Consider the following 19,191-nt stretch of genomic DNA (forward strand, 5'->3'; position numbering starts at 1 on the left):
TATGCCAAGGGTCTGCATCTGTACCCTGCTGCTGCTGTATGCCCCAGCAGAAGCTGGGAAAGGTGAGGGGGAGCTGAATGAAGAGGCAACGGAGGGGAGAGCTGTGTGGACCTGTGCAGGAGGGCAAGAAGTCTGGAGCCAGAGAGGGGAGCACACAGAGAAGGAAACTGCAATGAAGACTGTGGGAGAAGAGAGGGTGCACAAAAAAGGGGGTCAGTTTGGCAAGCAATATAAAGAACCTTTATTCTCCTATCCAATTACTGGCTACTTTAATAGTCCAAAATTAACTGCTGTAGTCCAAAACAATTACAGGCTTCATTAAAAGCATGGGAAAATGAGCTGTCAGACTGAAGAGCTGTCACGCCTTTCATCCCTGGAGAGAGTGAGAGGCTGCAGGCTGCTGTGAGCCACACTAAAGGCAACCCCAGCAAAGGAGCAAGGCTTTCCTCAGGCAATGGGACGGTATGCGTGCTGGAATGGCAAAGCCAGGAGGACTTGTGCCCAAAGAAGGCAACAGCTCAAGCTTCAATAGCCACCAAGTAGGCAGGCTTGGGAACAGCTGCATAGGCAGCAACTGCTGCTACTCCTGGGCCCTCTTTGGGATGGGGTTCCCATGTACCTTAGCAATGCCTGGCAAAGCCACGTTAGATAGACTCCATTTGTATACATGGCATTCCTCTTCATGGAAACCCTCTTCTAGATGCTCTGAGTTCCTCCAGCTTGACAGTGTCATTGCAATGACAGGCATCTAAAGAGTACAAGAACAGCTTTATGTAAGTTGGGGGGATGGAGGGGATGTGAGGACACACACTCCGCTCCAAGAATAACTGAGATAGATGGCTCAACACATTGAAATGAGCATGCCATGGTTCAGCTGGTCTCACATCAGCCAGATGATGGCTTGCACCTGCCATATGAAATGCTAACCAGTGCATGCTCAGTACGACACTTGTGATCGACATGGTATGGAAGACTCCTTACAGTCAGACCATGGGCCATCAATTCCATCTCCTCCTTCTTTCAAGTGTTAGACTTGTACACTTCCTCTTCTCTGGGACGAATATTTAATGCTTAAAAAATTTGTGCAGCCGTGTTCTATTTAAGACAGCAACTTTACATGGAAAATGTGTTGTTTTTTCCAATACGTTAACTACTCACAGCTCCACTTGCCAGCTGTGGATCCTTGCTTTCAAGCAACTGATGAGCCTCAGCATCTGTTCTTCTGGGCATCCAGGCCTCTTGCAGATTCTTTAAAAGCAAAAGCCATGAAATATTTTTTTCATAAACTGACTGGATGTCTTCCAGAGTTGGAATCAATTAGTGAAATAGGTCCTCAATATATTGTTGACATACTATTGCAAGAAGAGGATTTTGAGGACTCATCTACTCACTGTAAAGCTAATACAACCATCTCCTATGCTAATCTGAGCAGCAGAGGACTCCCAGGGACTGACATGGGAGTGAAGAATTCAGTCCTCCCAATAAATGAAAGTTCAAAAACCAGTTTTGATATGGCTGAGCCTTTCTACTCTTTATGTCCAAGTTACAACACAATTCTCCTTACGTGGAAAACAGATCAAACATTTTAAAAGGAAAAAGTGTATGCAAAATCTCTGATTAAAACTCTAATGGCATTTTTTCAGCTATCAACACCAGACTCCTATGCTTTTTGGCCAACAAGAAGAGTATTCAGCAGATGTCTGTGAATCAAGCCAAAGTTTTGTGACAAACTGTCACTTCTTTGCTCTCCAGCCAAGTTTTGTCTATGCAACATTTCAATAGTATTGCTTTCAGCAATCAGTGACTCTCACACAGGAAAGAGTGCACCTTATCCATCACAGCTAATATCCAGGTAGGCATTAGAGCCCAGACAGAGAAGAAGGCTTTTTGCAAAGCTTCTCTGAAGGAGATCTTCTTCGCTGTGATCTTCTTCGCTGATCATTTCGTATGAATAGATGAGCCAAAAGTTCTCCCAGTTGATGCACAGAGCTCCACATTTTTTACCACTGCTGAGGTGATGTGGAGAAGATGCCTTTTTTCATGCAAATGATAAGCCTGGGAAAGAAAGGTGTGGCTGGCACCATATGATGACTGAATGTGTTGCCAGTGACTGCAAAGTGGCTTTCATTGTATCTTCTGCTGTGTCATTGTATTCTGTACATCCTGGGCCACAGTCATTTTAGGGACATTAGGAACTGTAAATTTTTATGTTGGAAATTGAGACAATCCCGAAGTCTGTCTGTATTCTCATCCCCATGCACTCATGCACATCCCTTCCCTCTCCACCACCCCCCCCCCCCCCCCCAAAAACCTGCATCAAAATGGAAAATGAACAGAAATGAATTATAATTGTTTTCAGTGTATCTATCCCTTGGCCTAAACAGAAGTCCATTAATCAAGATCTTTGTTTTTCCCTTTTTCCTTTTTCATCAAGTTAGTTTTCCACAGACATTTTGTCTCTCTCCATTTTTCCCCCTTTAATCATGCTGGTGACGACAGCCCACAGACAAATGTGTTCACAGACTAGAACAGGGCTGGTATCCGGAGATCCTCCTTGCTGCAGACAATTGTATGACTTCACCCACAGTAGCCAGGAAGGAGTTCCAATGGGTGTTCTGTTGCACATAGTGGCCAGGCAGCTCCTGCCTCACTCCTGGCACACAGAGAGCACCCAGACCTGCAGGGGATGGAGACACAGTATGCTCCCAAGGAGTAGCACCCATGTGGCAGGTTGTGAAATAGGTTGTGCCTGTGTGTTCATTCTATTTAATGCTGGGGGAATCTGGGCAGGTCCAGGTGCACATGGTAGGAGCACACAACCCCATCCTCCAGTTTTTAGACTTGAAGATAGAAGAGATGCAACTTGAGTTGTTTTATAAACTGCTTTCTTACAACTATGGAAACAGAAGTGCCCAGGTCTACTTCATCATTTCTCTGCTGCTGCACAGACTGAGGACGTGGATGGTACCTTTGATCTTGCATTCTGCTTTTCTGAGGCACATGCTCATTTTTGTGGCACATGTTTTTTGAGTCTGAAGGCCTGGAGTTTGCAGTGCCTGTTGCTCAACAGTGCTAGGCCAGATGCATGTTTTAACAGATATCACACAAATGCCGAAAACAAAGGGTAATAAATTATCAGTGAATTGTGTCACAGTGTACTCTTTCTAGTACTAGTCCTAATGCCGAGTGTGCTATGTGGGATCAGAAGATAGCAGAAAACAAAAACTCCCTGCAGATGTGTGCTATAAAGAAGGCCAAATCTGAGATACAATTTTACATGTCCCTCTCTTTTATTTCTATTACAAGCTTTTAAGTAACAGGAGAAACATGTGGTTCCACCTGATAAACTTCAGCTTGTTGTAAGGCTTTAAAATGTTCACCACTGAGCTGTAGAGGGACAGAACAAACACAATTAATGGCCATTACAAAAGAGACGTTTTTTCCTGCTCTGTTTTCCAGCAGAAAAGTCTCTGCACATGGGGAATATAAAAAAGCTGAAACTATGCACAAACAGATGAAGAAATAAAACTAAGGGAAACAGGTGCCTGGAATCAAAGAACTTTACACAGGACTGTATGGTGTTTGACAGCACAGCCACCCACCAATGTGCAGAATCACCAGCTCCACCCACAAGGTCCGCCAATGCTGCTAACAAGTATTTTCGCTATTAGGAACACAGAGCTTCCCATGTAGAAGATGTCAGATTCCAGCGTGAAAATCTTGATGGCACGCTGTGATCAAAGTGAGTATCTATATAAAAATGTGCATAATTCCAAACTGTTGTACATGTCAGCAAATCATAGACACCCTGCCCATATTCTTTTTCTAGTGCCCTTGGAACAAAATTGAATTAATAATTCAAAAGATTGCTGCCATTTCCAGTCTGACCTCCTCAGAGTTTTCTTCTTATATATATAAGAAAAAATTAAGGTGAAAATCTTGAGCACATGGTTGTAGGAGTGGTCCCAGCAGTAAGGAACTTGTCTTCTGTGTCTTTGTATCCTGTAATTACGACACTTCCTGGGGCCTCAGACTTCAGTGTGAGGTCCCCAGTGAGCTTTGCACAGAAAGTAGTATTCTATTCACATACTAACAAACACATTCTATATTGGTCACATCAACTTCTTCCTAAAAGCAGTGTCCTTCCTAGAAGGACACTGGGGAAGAAGAAGAAGGAACTGATATGGAGTGTGTTTACCACACAGCCCATAGGGAAGCTGAGAGATATCACTGCTGGCTTCACGCTATCCAAGCCAGGCATCTGGGGATGGGAACTTTATGCTGCAACGGCTGTACTGTTTCTTGTACTTGGATCACCTAGTTCAAGACAGGTTTATCCATGCTATTCTGTGGTCTGTGGTGTAGATGTTACCCTGGAAATTCAATTTCCCAACTAATGAGGACAAAACTGAAAGCTGAATTTCTGAAACTTTCTGTTAGCTATATTTAGTTCTGCATTAGCTTTGCAAAAACTCAACCAGAACTTCAATCACAGACTATCATCCCCCTAAAGGAAAGAAATAAAATCAAGACAGAAGCTATCCTTCAAAATTTCTGTTCCATTAGAGGGTTTAGCAGGGCTAGGTCTTGCTTGTGAAATGTAGCAGTCTGCCAGTGGGGGATAGGTCACTTGTCACCATCTCCTCCTTCATGATGGTGGAATGTTTATAAGGATCAGGAAAATCCAATTGGTATCAAGATTTATATGTATTTTTTTCCTCAGAGTTAATTTCCTGTTCTCCTTTCATGTGAAAGACTACCTGGACCAAGCACAGTGCCTGGTTGGCCTGCTATGCCTTTCCACATAATTGTAAAACATAATGAGACCAGAAGCTATTCAGGAAAGATTTTTATCAACCAAAATGAAAGGTTTACCGTGGAGAGCCTCCAACAGAAATTTCCTTTCTTTCACCACAATTTTATATGGGATTAAAATCATTCATCGGTCTTTTGGTAAACGTTTTTCACTGACATTGCAGCTGCCAATTTCTGATGTTTTCACATATAAAATCTCTTATTAAACATCTTGATCAATTACCAAGCATAAAATTTTCCCCCATGATTCCATCTGTGTTGTGAGAAGGGGTGTATTTTACCAAGATCTGGAAACTTCTGTTTACCATAGCCATCTGTTTGACATAGCTCTCTCAAAATTGAGTCATGGTGGTTTGTTTGCTTCTTCCTTGGCTGGTGGTCTGACCACAGTTGAGGCTTTTTTGTTTGTTGCCCCATTGGTGTATGTGAGGACTCACAGTGCTCGTACAGATACGTGAAAAGGTTTGAAAAGAACGAAGGATGAATAAAGGTCCATCTAAGACTGCAGTACAGTATGTCCTCTGCGCAGTGCTTGTGCACCAGATGGTTCACATGCAAGGAGATTTCCCTCCCTGGTTCATCTTGTGAAAATGATCCTCTGCAGTCTGTCACTTCAGTGTGGGGAATAGTGTGTCACTCCTAGAGAACAAGAATCCTAGAAATGATACTGTAATGGAGGCCAGTGTTACAGCAGTGAGTGAATGACATGTGTACTCACTGGCCCTCTGGCCCCTCAACTCTGGTTCTCACCCACACCTCCACTACCTTAAAGTTATGGGAATTTGCACATGCATCCCAGTCTCTAATTCCCTGTACATGGTCTAGCCAGTCCAACTGCCTGTTTCCCCCACTACCCCATCAATCCATACAGGGCCCGTCACTGTAGAGCTTCTCCCTCCATACCTGACAGCTAAGAGTACTCTGATGTAAAGGGTTTTACCTCACCTAAGTCACGAGGCATCATTGGTTCCAAAATATAGTAAAACACATTGCAAAAATAAGTGTGATGAGGATCTTTGGTGATCATGCATCTCCCTTTTTTTGATGTTTATCTGCTGGGAGCAGCTATGAGAGGAACATAATCTTATCACTCTGCCTTTGCAGAATGATGTTCCATAGATCTTACAGCTACCAACTTGTGTTGTTAAGGTTCTGTGCTTTCATTCACAGATACTAAGGCTAACTGACAGTCATTAAGGCAACTTCCATTCTGCCCAGTTTTTTGGGTCAACAAGTTGCAACAAGTTCCTTGTAAGGCTCAGACAGCCTCACTATACAAAACTCAGAGCGCTTTTTCAAGGTACTAAGATCCCATAAGAGCTAAATGCTGGCATGAAAGAGTTTTGCAATGTGGAAAAGAGAGCATGAACTGACTTATTACAATGATGCACTTCTCTGAATGAATAACAGCTTGAACAGCTTTTCAGGGTAATTCTAATGGCTTACCTAATGGCTTACCTTCCGTACATTGGACTGAAATATCACATCAGTTACCACCACACCGCTTCCTCCTGCCATATACACTGCAATTCTTCCTGTTGACAGTATTGTGCCAACAGGTAACACAATTACCATACCATCTCTTCCAGACCTAGGCAAACTCTTGCTGGTCCTTGAAAGGCTATCCCCAAAAGCCAGCAATGAACTTCTGTATTTAATGGCTAGGAAGGAAGGTTTCCATTAGTCAAGCCAGTTCTGTTACTTGGCAGCTCATCCAAGAATCAGCACTGCAGTAAGTAGCTGTGAATGATTCTGACTTGCTGCATGCTGAGGTCTGGGCAGTAGCTTAACTACCATCATCTCCTGCAAGTACCTTTTTGCAGTCAGGCTTCAGTCTGTAATGCCTCTTGCCAAGAAGTCCCTTTAGTGGCTCACCCTCTTAAGGAGAGCAAGCAGCTGTATATTCAGACCGGTGCTGTCTGACATGCATGTATTCTGGTCTGCTGGCAATTCTGGTACTTCTGGATGTGTTTTCATCTTGAAGTGCACCAGAAGTGTCTAATTCTTGTGAGAGGAAATCTCAAGAAAAGAAAAAGAAATACAGTTACTGGGAAAACTTAACTTTGAGACTGTAGAGTTTTATGCCTCCCTTCTGGGACTCTGTCCTCCTGTGACAGAGCTGTTCCATTCCTCCTGTGTTTCTACACTTCAGGGCCAGTAACACACAGCAAGCAGAGCAGTTCCTCATGCATAGCAATGAGATACACTGTCAAGACCAGCTTATTCCATTGCTGTTTGGACAAAACAACAATTAGAAGAAAATGCAACGGGACAAGATCTCTGAATCCATGAGTAACTACTATTGTTTTCTGACATTGTATATACAGATGTGACCTCAAATTGTTGACCATTAGTTGTAAGCTAGAAGAATGGAAAAATGCCTAGGGATGTTACGAGAGTAGTTCAAAAGCAGTGAAGAAGGTTGTCATGATTATGTGTGGTCATAAACAGCCCAAAACTGTGCAGGACCCCTCCCTGCTATATATAGTCACCTCCTCAAGGAGAAATTAATTTAGTCTTCACTTCTTTCCAGATACCTTCCTTCTCTGGGGACTCAGAACCCTCCATTATTTTTTGTCAGTTTTCCAAACAACATTTGTCACATGAAAATAATAAGTATTTTTGATCTCTAAATATGAATCTTGAAAGGCGTGGAGCAAACAAACAGCTGGAGAATGTGTCACGAACATCTGTATGTATGGGTTCAGACATCATGGCAGAGGCTGTGGGAATCGAACATAGTTTCTGCAATAGAACAAGATTAATTCCATGACCTCTGCTACCATTTGGATCCTTTATTAGAACTAAAAGTTCTTTTCATGGGTCTTTCTACTTTATTGGGGTTCTCTTATAGTTTTCATTACTTATCCTCTAGATAAACCTTCCCCAATGACACATACTTAGTACATAAGTAAATTAATATATACATATATATATATATGTACATATATCCATAGAGATTAAGTAGATGGAGTAAGTTATAAGCACAAAGACTGCAACTCCTGTCTGTTCAGCCATCTGAAAAAACTTCTGGGCCTTCAGTTAAAGGCAAGCTAGATGTAATGAATACATTTAGAAATCAGAAACCCCTAGATGTTGGAAGGCTACTAGTTTTTGGTTCTGGACAGATAGGACCTGAGTAATAGAGAATTAAAGGAAGAGAAGTTAAGTAATTAACAACATACATATATGCTAGCAACAACTTAGGTACAGCCAGCATGAAAATATGCTATACTTTGTCACACACATTGCAAGAACATCCTGCACAAATTAAAAGGATGAGTCAGGACATACTTTAGGAAATGTCTGAAGAAGGTATTGAGGAATGGGAAGGGTTTAAAAGGAGATGTATGATTTTCTGTGTTCTTCCCATTTCCATGGGATCTAGAACTGGTTGAAACAAGGCAGGCAGCCTTTAGATTGCTGTCATTTGTCTGTGATAGCCATTAGCCCTTCAGGCTGCTTTCCAGACTCCACTGGGCTACAGACACCCCATAGCTCTGTACTCTCTGCCCCACACAGTATCCCTTGCTGTTTTTAACCACTGTAGCGTTTACAAGCTTGTAACAAATGCTGCTTTGGATGTAGTGTGACAGGAATAAACCCTGTGTGCCCTTAGGACAGCTACTGTTCCCTACTGTCCTGCACCTTTGATAGTCTGGGGAATATCTGCCCTTCTCCTTCTTTCTTTGTGTTCCCCTTTCTGCCCTGTAAAGGCTGGGAGCAAAGTGGAGAGTAGCAAAAAATAATGTCCGAGTTGTGAAACTGGGCTAGAAATGCCTGTCTGACTCCCCATGTGCTGTGAGGGCAGTATTTATCTTCTCCCTTTCCATGCAGACCCAGAGCTTGAGGTCATCAAGGATGCCTAACATGACCAATGAAGGCACCAGTGACCAATGAGGGCATGGGTTTGTCACCCTCCTCTCCATCTCAGTTACCAGCTCCTCACTGTTGTGTCCAAACTCAGGCTTCTACAGTAGAAGTACCAATGGTGCACATGGATGTCAAGGACTTATCAGTACTGGAGAGCAGGAAATGTAGGAGGTAGTGCTCAGATTGACTAGCTACAGACCTGTTTTAAGTCTTCATGTCCTGGTTTGCCTTTTCTCCCAAGTCTCCTGCTCACTCTCCAGTTGGTTGGAGCAACTTAGGGGAAGTTAACCACACAGAACAGGCAAAAGCTTCACTTGAAGGCTTCATATTCATCAATGTCCTGTTTCTTGTAGCACAGGAGTAGAAAGAACACAAGGATCTGCATTTTCTACTGGCAGAAACATTGGGGACAATGTTTCCTGGATGCAGAAATAGTTAGGAGGAATACAGTCTCATGGTTTTAGAGAGAAAGATGATGAGCTACAAAACCACTAATTTCTGTTAGGTCTCGTCCTACGTGAGTTTTCACCTTAACTAGCAGAGATATGCTTAGTTTCTCTGGCATTGATATGTCTAGTCAAGATTACTATTAATAATGAAATAGTAATAAACACCTCTGAGCCAGCAGCTCTTCATGAGATACATTCTGCCATTACTGTTCTCATCTTTTCAGAAAGGCAGAATATTGTGATAAAGATTGGGTGGGCTGTCCTTGATTTCCCTGTCACAAAACTTTCCCTATTTAACATGCTATCCCCTCAAACTAAACTTTTTTTACTTTTTTTCCTTTTGTGTATGTGGAAGAAAAATACTCCTTTGATTGATGGCATAACTCAGACTCCATCAAAATTAAAGCCATAAATTCCCCATAGCAGCCAAAACCACTAAGCAAGGGAGTCTGACTTGGAAGGATATAAAGGAGAGACATTTTGGGAACTCAGATGTGAGATGCCTGGAAGGTGCTCATAATGTGGTGCAATTCTACTGAGGGTTTTCTGGCTGTCGTGAGTTGTGCTCCAGAGAGGAAGAGCTAGAGAATCATTGTTTCTGATAGGCAAATCAATAAAATTGAAATTTGTTAGTTTTACATATCAGTTTAAGATATAATCCTAAAGCCAAGGAGTTCTGTCTTGTGATGAGCTCCAAAAATCTTTCATACCACTAAAATCTGCAAGATACCTGCTTTCCCCCAAGACCTAAGATCCTTTCCATGCATGGAAAGATGCATGCTCTCCACACTCTCTTGCCAGTTTTTTCTTACATTATGAAGTAGCCATTCAACATGAGCAGAGCATGCAGAGAGCACCCACCTTCTTGCCAAGTGCACATCTGGGTCATGGTTGAAATGGACCTGTCTCTTAAGATTGGTCTGGTCAGAAGCAAACTGGAATAGATCAGGCACGAAATGAGACTATTGAAGAACATAAGAACCTCCAGCTGTCTCAGCTGACATGTACAGACAAGTATATATGGCTTTAAGTCAAAACCATGTACCTTCTACATGGAGTGGGAGACAGCTCAGTAGTGAGTGCAGGTCCCATGGGTAGAGTCCCCACTACTTTGTCCACTCCCATGTCACACTGAGGAGCTTTTTGTGCACAAAACTCCAACACCCTTGCAGCATCATGGTGCAAAAAGGAAAGTCTGGGTGCAGCTGGAATATTTGGCCACTCCAGCATGCCAAAGATTCACTTTCTAACATTCCTAATGGCATTTCCATTTGAAAGGTTTGTGAAGTTCTTTGAGGAAAAGGAAAAAGAATTTTGAAACATTTTTAAAAGGTCAAAATCAAAATAAACGTTTGGAAAATAAAGCATCTGCTCACCCAGGCTGAAATGTTCATTTCCTTTGGATTTGCTCTACATATTTATTTATTTATTTATTTTTTCCAGGGCTTCAACATTTCTTCTTTTCTGGTCAGAAAATAATGTCAGATTCTGACAGTTATTGTGAGGCTGGAGGGACCTCTCCCACTCGGCCCTTCTGTGTGTGCAACATTCGTATGAGAAATGGGCCCTTGGATTGTACACCAGCTGAGCAATTTGCTTCCAAAAGGAAACCACCACCAGAGTAGAAAAAGATGTTGAGAACAAAAGTTATTGTTTAATGTGATAAAGGAAATCAGTGTTGAAAACAGCTTCCAGTGCATGCCATCTCCTACAGCTTTGTCATCTGGAAACAAAGATCCCACTCTCTCTCCTCCGCAGACTAGACCTAAAGCTTATCTTTCTTCTGGTTGCGTGTCACTTGAATTCTATGAATCTTATGCTCCCTGCAGTCTCTCTGACTTTGCTTGGCAGGTCCACGGGCAGGATACTTTTGTTACGCATTTTCCAAAGCACAGCAGGCTACTGCTCCCTGATGCAGGCACTATACCAGTACAGATAATAAATAAAGAGGAACGTGCCAAGCCATACAAGAATGAGAACTTTGAAGTTTTCTCTCTTTTCTGTTTTTCTCATTGCAGTTTTAATATAGCCATCGAGAAGTCAATATATTTCGCCCTTGCTGCTCACTAAATATTCTCAGATCAGCAGAGATGTAGGGCCGTTGAACACACTAAAAGCAAGAACGAGAAATTGTTTGCCAAACAGATGTAGAACATTATTACTAATTTCTTGTTTTTCATCATTCCTCCTCAGTCAAGGAAAAAGAAAAACAACAGTAATTGAAGTCTGAAACTGGAAACAAACTTTACGGCATTTGGATTCTAAAGTAAAAAGAGAAATGCAAAATTGGCAGTTGTCCTCCCAGTTGTCCTTTAGCCTTCATGTGTTCGATGTCCCCAGCATTATGTTTAAAACATCTCTATCTCAAAAGTTATGTTTTGACAAGAGGGGATTTCTGAGGTGTTGGCAGTGCCCACTCCATAAACCCAATGAAGGGAGAAGGCTGAGAACACTGTGATATCTCTGAGTGTCACACACAGGGCTGTTGGTATAGGCTCAATTATCCTAAATGCAACAAAGCCATGACAAATGCTGTTCTCCACTATAGCACTGGTTTCCAGATTCACAGCAATGCTCCTCATGTACTTGTGATGCCACCATGCACAATTTCATGGCTCTTGCGATGTGGCTGGCATTGCTCTAGGCCTGGATCAGGACCAGTCCCTGAACTCTTCTTTCTGAGTTCAGTTTTGTAACAAATTAAAAGTTCTGTGGCTGCACACTGTTCCCTTATGTTGATGCTAAAGGCAAGAAGCGCTCAGGTGAAATCTTGTCCAGACAAAGGTGAAGGAAAACCTCCTACAAACTTCACTATGGTAAGGCTTTATCCCTCATTTCTGTGGTCCAAGTATTTCTATTGTCCTTTTATCAAGTACAGGGTCCCCAGCCGAGGTGGATCATCCAGGAAACACTGAAAGAAACAGCTCTAAGGTCTCAAAATGGATCAGAAATACCCTCAAATGCTGTGCACTTGCCCAGGGGTGCTGCAAGAGGTTCTGCCAACAGCAGCTCAATGAGGAGCCAGAGGAGGCTGCCAGAGATGGAGGTGGTTTGGGAGGAGGTTAGAGGAAGATGAGGTTAAGACTTTTCTCTAAACTGTGTGAAAGTTTAACTTGAAAGTGAGTGAAAGGTGAGGACTCTTCTGCCTTTATCTGAACAAGATTTCCCAGCTTCTCTTTCCTTGCTTCCCTTTTTCTGTTTGCAGTTATCCTGAGGAATATTCAGCAATTTTCAAAACTTTGAGCTTCATCACCAAGATGAGTTTTGGGGAAGGCCACAGCTTTGCCTGTATCTGCAAGCAATATGACACAGTTGGAGCAGATCTCTGGAGTGAGTTTGTGCTGATGACCCAGCCTCAACCACACAGATGCTTAAGGCTCCCTTTGGTCTGGCCCCATCCCTGGCTGGGTGCCTGTGAGGAGGCAGCATGCGCCAGGAATGCTGCTGGGCAGCACCTCTCCTCATGGGCTTGCCTAACAGAAGCCCAGATGGAGCTCCTTGAGACCAGTCTGCAGCACAAACCTCAATGGGTTGTACTTGGAGAAGGCACGACCATTTCATGATTTCATGTAAATTACAACAATTAGACAGCCCTCTCTAAGGTTAAGGACTAGCTAAACCTCTTGTTCTGACTTCTCTCCCATGTGTTTGTTGCCTCCTTGTCCAAGAATGGATTCTCAACACTGAGAAGAGTTCAAGACATTCATCTTGAATGACCAAAGTCTTTTACTGGAGCCATGAAGATACAACTACTGGGCTTAAGCAGGAAATTAATTGAATAGAAAACAAACAATCCATGTTCTGCTCCTGTAAATGATGATGAGTCAATAAATCTGTGAAAGCTGCTCATGCACATAACTGTTTGCAGAACTGGGTCCCCCGAAAGGATCTTCATAGTAATGATCAACAAATAATGGATAGAGGTCCAGTGCAGAAATTTGGATGCTTATTATACTTATGTAAACCTTTTGGATTGACATTACTTGGCTGGAAATGCATGGTCTAAGACAGTGGAAAGTATTGTAGTACTTCTACTATTAGTCAGACCCCTGAAGAGCAGAGAGCATCATGGAGAAGAAAAAACACTGGAAATGAAATTAACCAAACTTTGCTGAAATTGCAATAAAAGCCTGTTGCAGATGGAAAGAATATGATGTATTACCAGAAATTATTAGCCTTTCCAGGTCCATCTCAGTCAACACTTTGGCATGTTTGTAACTTGAATGCTCTCGTCTTCTGAATATGAAGATGTCACCGTTCTGGATCCTGAGCACAGTCATGCTGCTGCCAGTATCATACCACCTGGTGGCATCTGTCCTACCATGCTTCCAGGACACTATGGCAGCTGACCTGCAGCTAGTGCGCATGTTTTGCGGTCAGAACCATGACTATAGGGACAAAGCACATAAGGAAGAAATCACAGATCTCAACAGGTAGTTCAGCTTAATGAGGGAATACAGTATTTTTCTTTGACTCTCACTGACTTCATAAAGCCAGCATTTCACTACAAGCCTGTATTCCCTTATCACTTTCCCAATTGCAGTTGTGGATACAGCTCCATCATGACAAAGAACTCTGTAGTGCAGATGAAGATGGGACCCCTCACAAGGGAGCATATGGACCCCTCAGAGAAGCACATTCAAGGAATCCTAGGAGAGTGATGCTGTTCCCTTAAGCACCAGAAATTTCATAGACGTTGTCATGTGCTTTGGCCATATAGATGTAGGAAAGTCACTTTCTGCGGGCTTAGTCAAAACTGGTGGTTGGTGCACTACTGACAGTTCAATAGTACTCTAAGCAGAAGGTGGGGGAATTTTGTTTTATTTATTTTCTTTTATTTTTCCCCAAATCTTATGGAATGAATAAGAAAACTGAATTGTCTCTGTAGTTCTCACTGGTGTCTGTATCAAGTATAACGCTCTTTCATGGGGGATTTGGAACATTAATGATCTATTATTTGATGACTGAAAATGGATTCTTTCTCTTCTGCTACAGACGTGATTTGAAATCAGACTGAAAGGGTTGTTGCTGAGTGCAATGTTATAATGGGAGGATAATAGTAGGATTGCAAAGTCTGGCTACAGCAAACAAGAATGAACCCAAATGCAGCAGCCGCAGATACAGAAATGAAGGAAGTGGTGGGGTGGGGTGGGGGGTGGGGGGGGGAAGGCTGCTTACCTTTAGAAAGTCTCATGTTGACAGGGATTTCTGGCGAGAGATGCCCTCACCTCCACTGCCAACCCTCAAATGAGGTCTGGGAAGGGTTGTATCCTGGCTCCATGTCTTCTGGTCACTCAGGTACCTTGCATGCACGTGAGCTCCTCTGGGTTGGCCCTTTCTTCACACCAGGTGCTCAATCACTGTTTCAGACCATGACTTAGCATTTCCACTACACTGAGCAATGAAGAATTCAGAATTAGTTCATATTTTCTATGTTCCTGCCTGATCTGAAGATCATGTTCACTGTATTAATTTGTCTTAGATCATACTCAATTAAAAACCAGAAAGTCTTAAGTACACTGCAGGTACCTTTGAGGCTTCTGGTCTGTCAAGGAGTTTCTGAGACTATTTGGTTCTCAGCAAGAGAAATGTTCCACTTTCCTGCCCTGAAGGAAGCATCACATTCCAAAAGTGTATGTTCAGATAGCTCAGCATTTTGCTATCAGAGGATGCTAACTTCACATCAGATCTTTTGTATCTAGTGGATTCTTAAATGAGAATTATGAGGGGTGAGAATGCTGGGGCTCTTGAGAAAGTCTCTGCACTCTATGACACTCCAAAGGGCTTACAGTTATCCCTCAAATTGCCAAACAGGATGTTTAATGTGTGTCTACATTCAGTGGCATTCTAACTTCCATATTATATCCATAAAGTGGAAGATGTACAACAGTAGTAGAACCTACACACTTCAGAAAACCTACTCGTGCTTCCAGGAGCTAACAGAGATCTGAATAGGATGTCTGAATTGCAGAGAGAAGTGATGGGGCTTGAGAAGCACAGGATTAATGCTGCCCAGTACCAGTTTGTTTTGTGCAGTCGGCTATGGTCTGGAAGACAAATGTGGGAATCTGCCTTAAACTTTCTGGCTTTGCTAGATCTTCAGACTTTTCACTCTCAACCCTTTCTTATACTTCATAGGTTTTAGAAAACTCTTCAAAATGTGGATGAGGGAGCAGTGCTCCAGAATGGGCAGTACCAGGCACTGTCTATTTTGGAATGCCTTTTCAGCACAAGCTGAATAATGAAACCACTGAAACTCTGAACCAACTGATGACTTTTCATTTCCCAAGGGCTTTCTGAGCCTGCCCCAAGCCCCTTGGAAATGCCAGGGCTTAGGGACGTAACTTTTAGCATTTATTTTCAGTTTAAAATTTCCAAGCACTTTCTCAGTGCTCTTCGGGGAAAAAAAAGTCATTCAGACACTTCAGTTTTTATGTCTTTATTGGTAGTGGGGAAAAAGAAGTGCATATTGGCATATGAATAATGTGTGGATTATAACAAGGGTAAATACAAATTGTTTTAAGTGTTTTTTTCTTATTTTCAACTCACTGTACTTTTGTCCTCATTCCAGCTCAGCAGAACTTTTAGCCAGCTCAGATGTTTCCTCAGAGACCCATAAAAGCTCTACAGCCCAGAGCAAGCCTCATAAAATTACTAAAATCTCACAGTGTAATATTCTGCCTCCCTCCCACTCAGCAATTAACTCTTCTTCCTCTCACTGACATACATGTCAGCTTCCCACACACTTAATGCCAAGTTTTCTGCTACTCGTTTTTCATATCAACCTCAGGAGAAGGGGAAGGGATTTTTAATAGTCCTCTCCTTGGACTATTTTGGGTCCTTCTCATCTTTGGGTCTCTCTTGGGACATCTGCAGTCTGATACTGACTTGTCTTGATTTTCTTGGCCATAGGACACCCAAATCTACATCCGTTCAAGGAATTCTTAGATAAGAACATCTTACCCAACCTATGTTCTTTCTTCTCTTTGACTATCACCTATGCTGCTGATTTAGAAAGAAGTGAACACAGGTTCTTGAAATCAAAATTCATGTGAAAGTCTCGGCATTCATTTTGCAGCACTTTTGTCTAGCTCCAGGAACACAAAAAGGTTATAGTAAAACTCCACGGTCTCAGATAACTCTCAAATTTTCTGTGATCCAGCCCCAACTCTTCTAGCTCCCTTCTTTGCTCTTGATGGCAGACCTGCAGCACCTCTCTGAACACACACATTAGCCTTGTTAATCTTTTTTTATTCTTTTTTTTCTTTCCCCCTTATATGTTCTGGAGGATGAGAAATGACTTCTACTCTTCATTTCACTTTCCTACAACTCTAATTGTAATTACTTAATGGCTGCTGAGTCTTTTTGCTCAGAAAAAGTACAGTGCAGTTTGTTTTAAAGACCAGGTGCAAGAGCAAGATATAAAATGTTGGAAACTGCAGCGCTTATAAGATTGAGTTCCCCCTTTAACATGTTCATGTGAAGTGTTCATCACCTAACATCACAAAAAAAACTTTTGACACAGACTAATTGTTTTCAGAAACAGCAGAGTCTCTTCTGCAGCTGGCTTCCAGCCCCTCTACAGCTGGCTAGCTACTGCTGGTTTCACAGGGACAAACTGGATGAGTAAATGCATGTGTCTGAATGTGGCCTATTTACACTCAGTATAAAAATCCAAAATCTTTGGAAGACAAATCTCAGAAATCAAGACACATTCAGATGTGGATGTACCACTCCTTGAGATACTGTCTGGAGTTCAAGACCCGGTTAAGCATCCCACGTTGACACAGCCAACACATGGAATATCCGCACCGCAAGGGAGCCAAATGTGAACCCGGCACTGCTCATCAGCTTCTCTGAGGTTGTTCCAGATATTAAGATCCCCATTTCCTACCTAAGTGGAAGAATTGTGATTCATCTGGGATATGACTGTCTCTGTTGAACCATATCTGTGCATTATGCCATGTTTTATTTCCTGCTAGATCTTGGGGGAGTCACTTCACAGTTCAGCATTGTAAGACACAAAACAACATAACAGTAGCCAAATGAATTTTTCTCATAGAAATGGATAAGACATAGCTAAAGTGCATGACAAGAAGGCACAAGAACATTTGCTGTGTGAGTAGAACAGACTCCTGAAATCAGCCAGAGCTGGAGGAAATAGCTTATGTGGGGAGACTTTTACGTGCCCTAACATGGCAGCATTCATTCTTTCTAAAAGACAGGTTTTCTTGTGGTCTCTTCTAACCCTAAAAGTAATGAGTCTCAGACGTTAAGCACAGCAGAGGCATCTCTACTGATACACCATGTTGGCATATTGACACGGCTGCTCTGCCTTACTGGCAGCACATGGAGGCAGAAACTGCAATGCAAACCCAAACACAATCATTTAGTTTATTGCATCTGTAAACAGTTTGTTGTCCAATTTTATACACCAATTCAAACTCAAGACCACTAAATGTTCTTTCTCCTGAGGCTGACAGCTGATGCAAAACCATAATTCCAAGCCAGTTCTGAGACAAGCAAGTTCTCTTAATTAATACCCTATTTTTACAGGAAACCTCAGATTTCAGAAGGCGTATTTTGCATTTTCAAGAAGTGAAAACATCTTCTGCTATCATCTAGGGAAGGAGGTGGGGATTATGCAGTTTTCTGAAGCTTTCAGCTCCAGCCTCTTCTTTTGTGGCTGTTAGCAGATGGCTGACCTACACCCTGTGTCTCTAGGAGCCTGTAATTCTGGCTGTTAGTTGAGTTCCTGCTGAAGGAATACAGATGTGTGTGAAACATGCAGATCCTGTACCAGAGTGGCTTCTCAGAAACATTTCAGGCTCAGTGGCAATTACAAAAACAAAAGCTTGTGGAAAAGACACAAGAAGACTGAAAACGAGATCCAATGCTAAGTAGTTTTGCTCATAACTGCACTTTGTAAACAATGCACCAGTCTCACAGAAGATTTGAGACTTAAAGAAACCCATGGACAGATTTTGATCCACTCTGAAGGATTCCCAGAATCGCGGAGTCTGGCCCTGTGAAGCATCCTAAAGTGGTGGAGATTCTAGATGATCCCTTTTATTCTTCTCTAATTGCATAAAACAACCTATGTACAAGTTGAAAGACCTTGGAAAACTGTGAAAACATATGGGAATCTTTCAGTGGCCCACCTGCTATGACATTCTCAAGAGGTTGCACAATGTTTCTTGCAACTGCCAGTGATTCTGAACAACTAAGTCATCAAAATTTGGTGCTCTTCTTGTGATCCCTTAGATTTCTGAGATTCCTAGGCCTTTAGCTTTCTCTGCAAAAAGGAAGGGCTGAACGACAGGCTGCCAATGCAAGCATTGATTCAGAGATCTTTGCTCTGTCATAGCAAAAGCAAGCTGCTGGAGACAAGTGTCTAGCTTCTGCAAGCTGAAGGGCATTCCTATCACCCTGGTGCCTAACTGCAGTTTTCCATTCTTGTCATCCACATTTTCATTTACACAAACATTCTGTTTATCTGAAGTATCACAGCTCATTAATACACATCCAGACCTGAGGTCTTCCTACATCAAAAGGCTGGAATTTCATTCAATAGCAATACACAAAGCATAGTCTACTTCGGTCCTCTTGGATCTCACACTACCAAGGAATAACAGCAAAGGAGATTACACTTTTCTCACATTCGAAGGGAGGGAAGTGGTAACATTCACAGCTTGGACCCATTTTCTCTTGTTTGTTCACTGCTGATTAGCAGTACAAACTGAACAGGACCTCTGCTGACTTGTGTTTACATACTCGGCTGTTTGGTTAGAGAACACAAACACACACACATCTACCCTTTGCAGCCTGTGGACCTCTCTTATCCTGGGGCTGGGGGAAGGAGCTGACCTGACAGTGCTTGATTGCGGCCCCTGGACTCATAGCATGCACAGGATGTCCTACACTGAAAGGAGACCTAAGGACAGCATAGGAACTGTTCATCCAAGACAAGTTTTGCAGTGTGGACCAGGCCCAGGTAGGAGTCAGTTGGAGTCAGCATGAAGGCAGAAAGGCCAGGTGAGATGGAGGAATGGGG

Source organism: Coturnix japonica, chromosome 3, assembly GCF_054131305.1.
Source record: "Coturnix japonica strain WE chromosome 3, WE-NBRP24, whole genome shotgun sequence".
Lineage (NCBI taxonomy): Eukaryota > Metazoa > Chordata > Aves > Galliformes > Phasianidae > Coturnix > Coturnix japonica.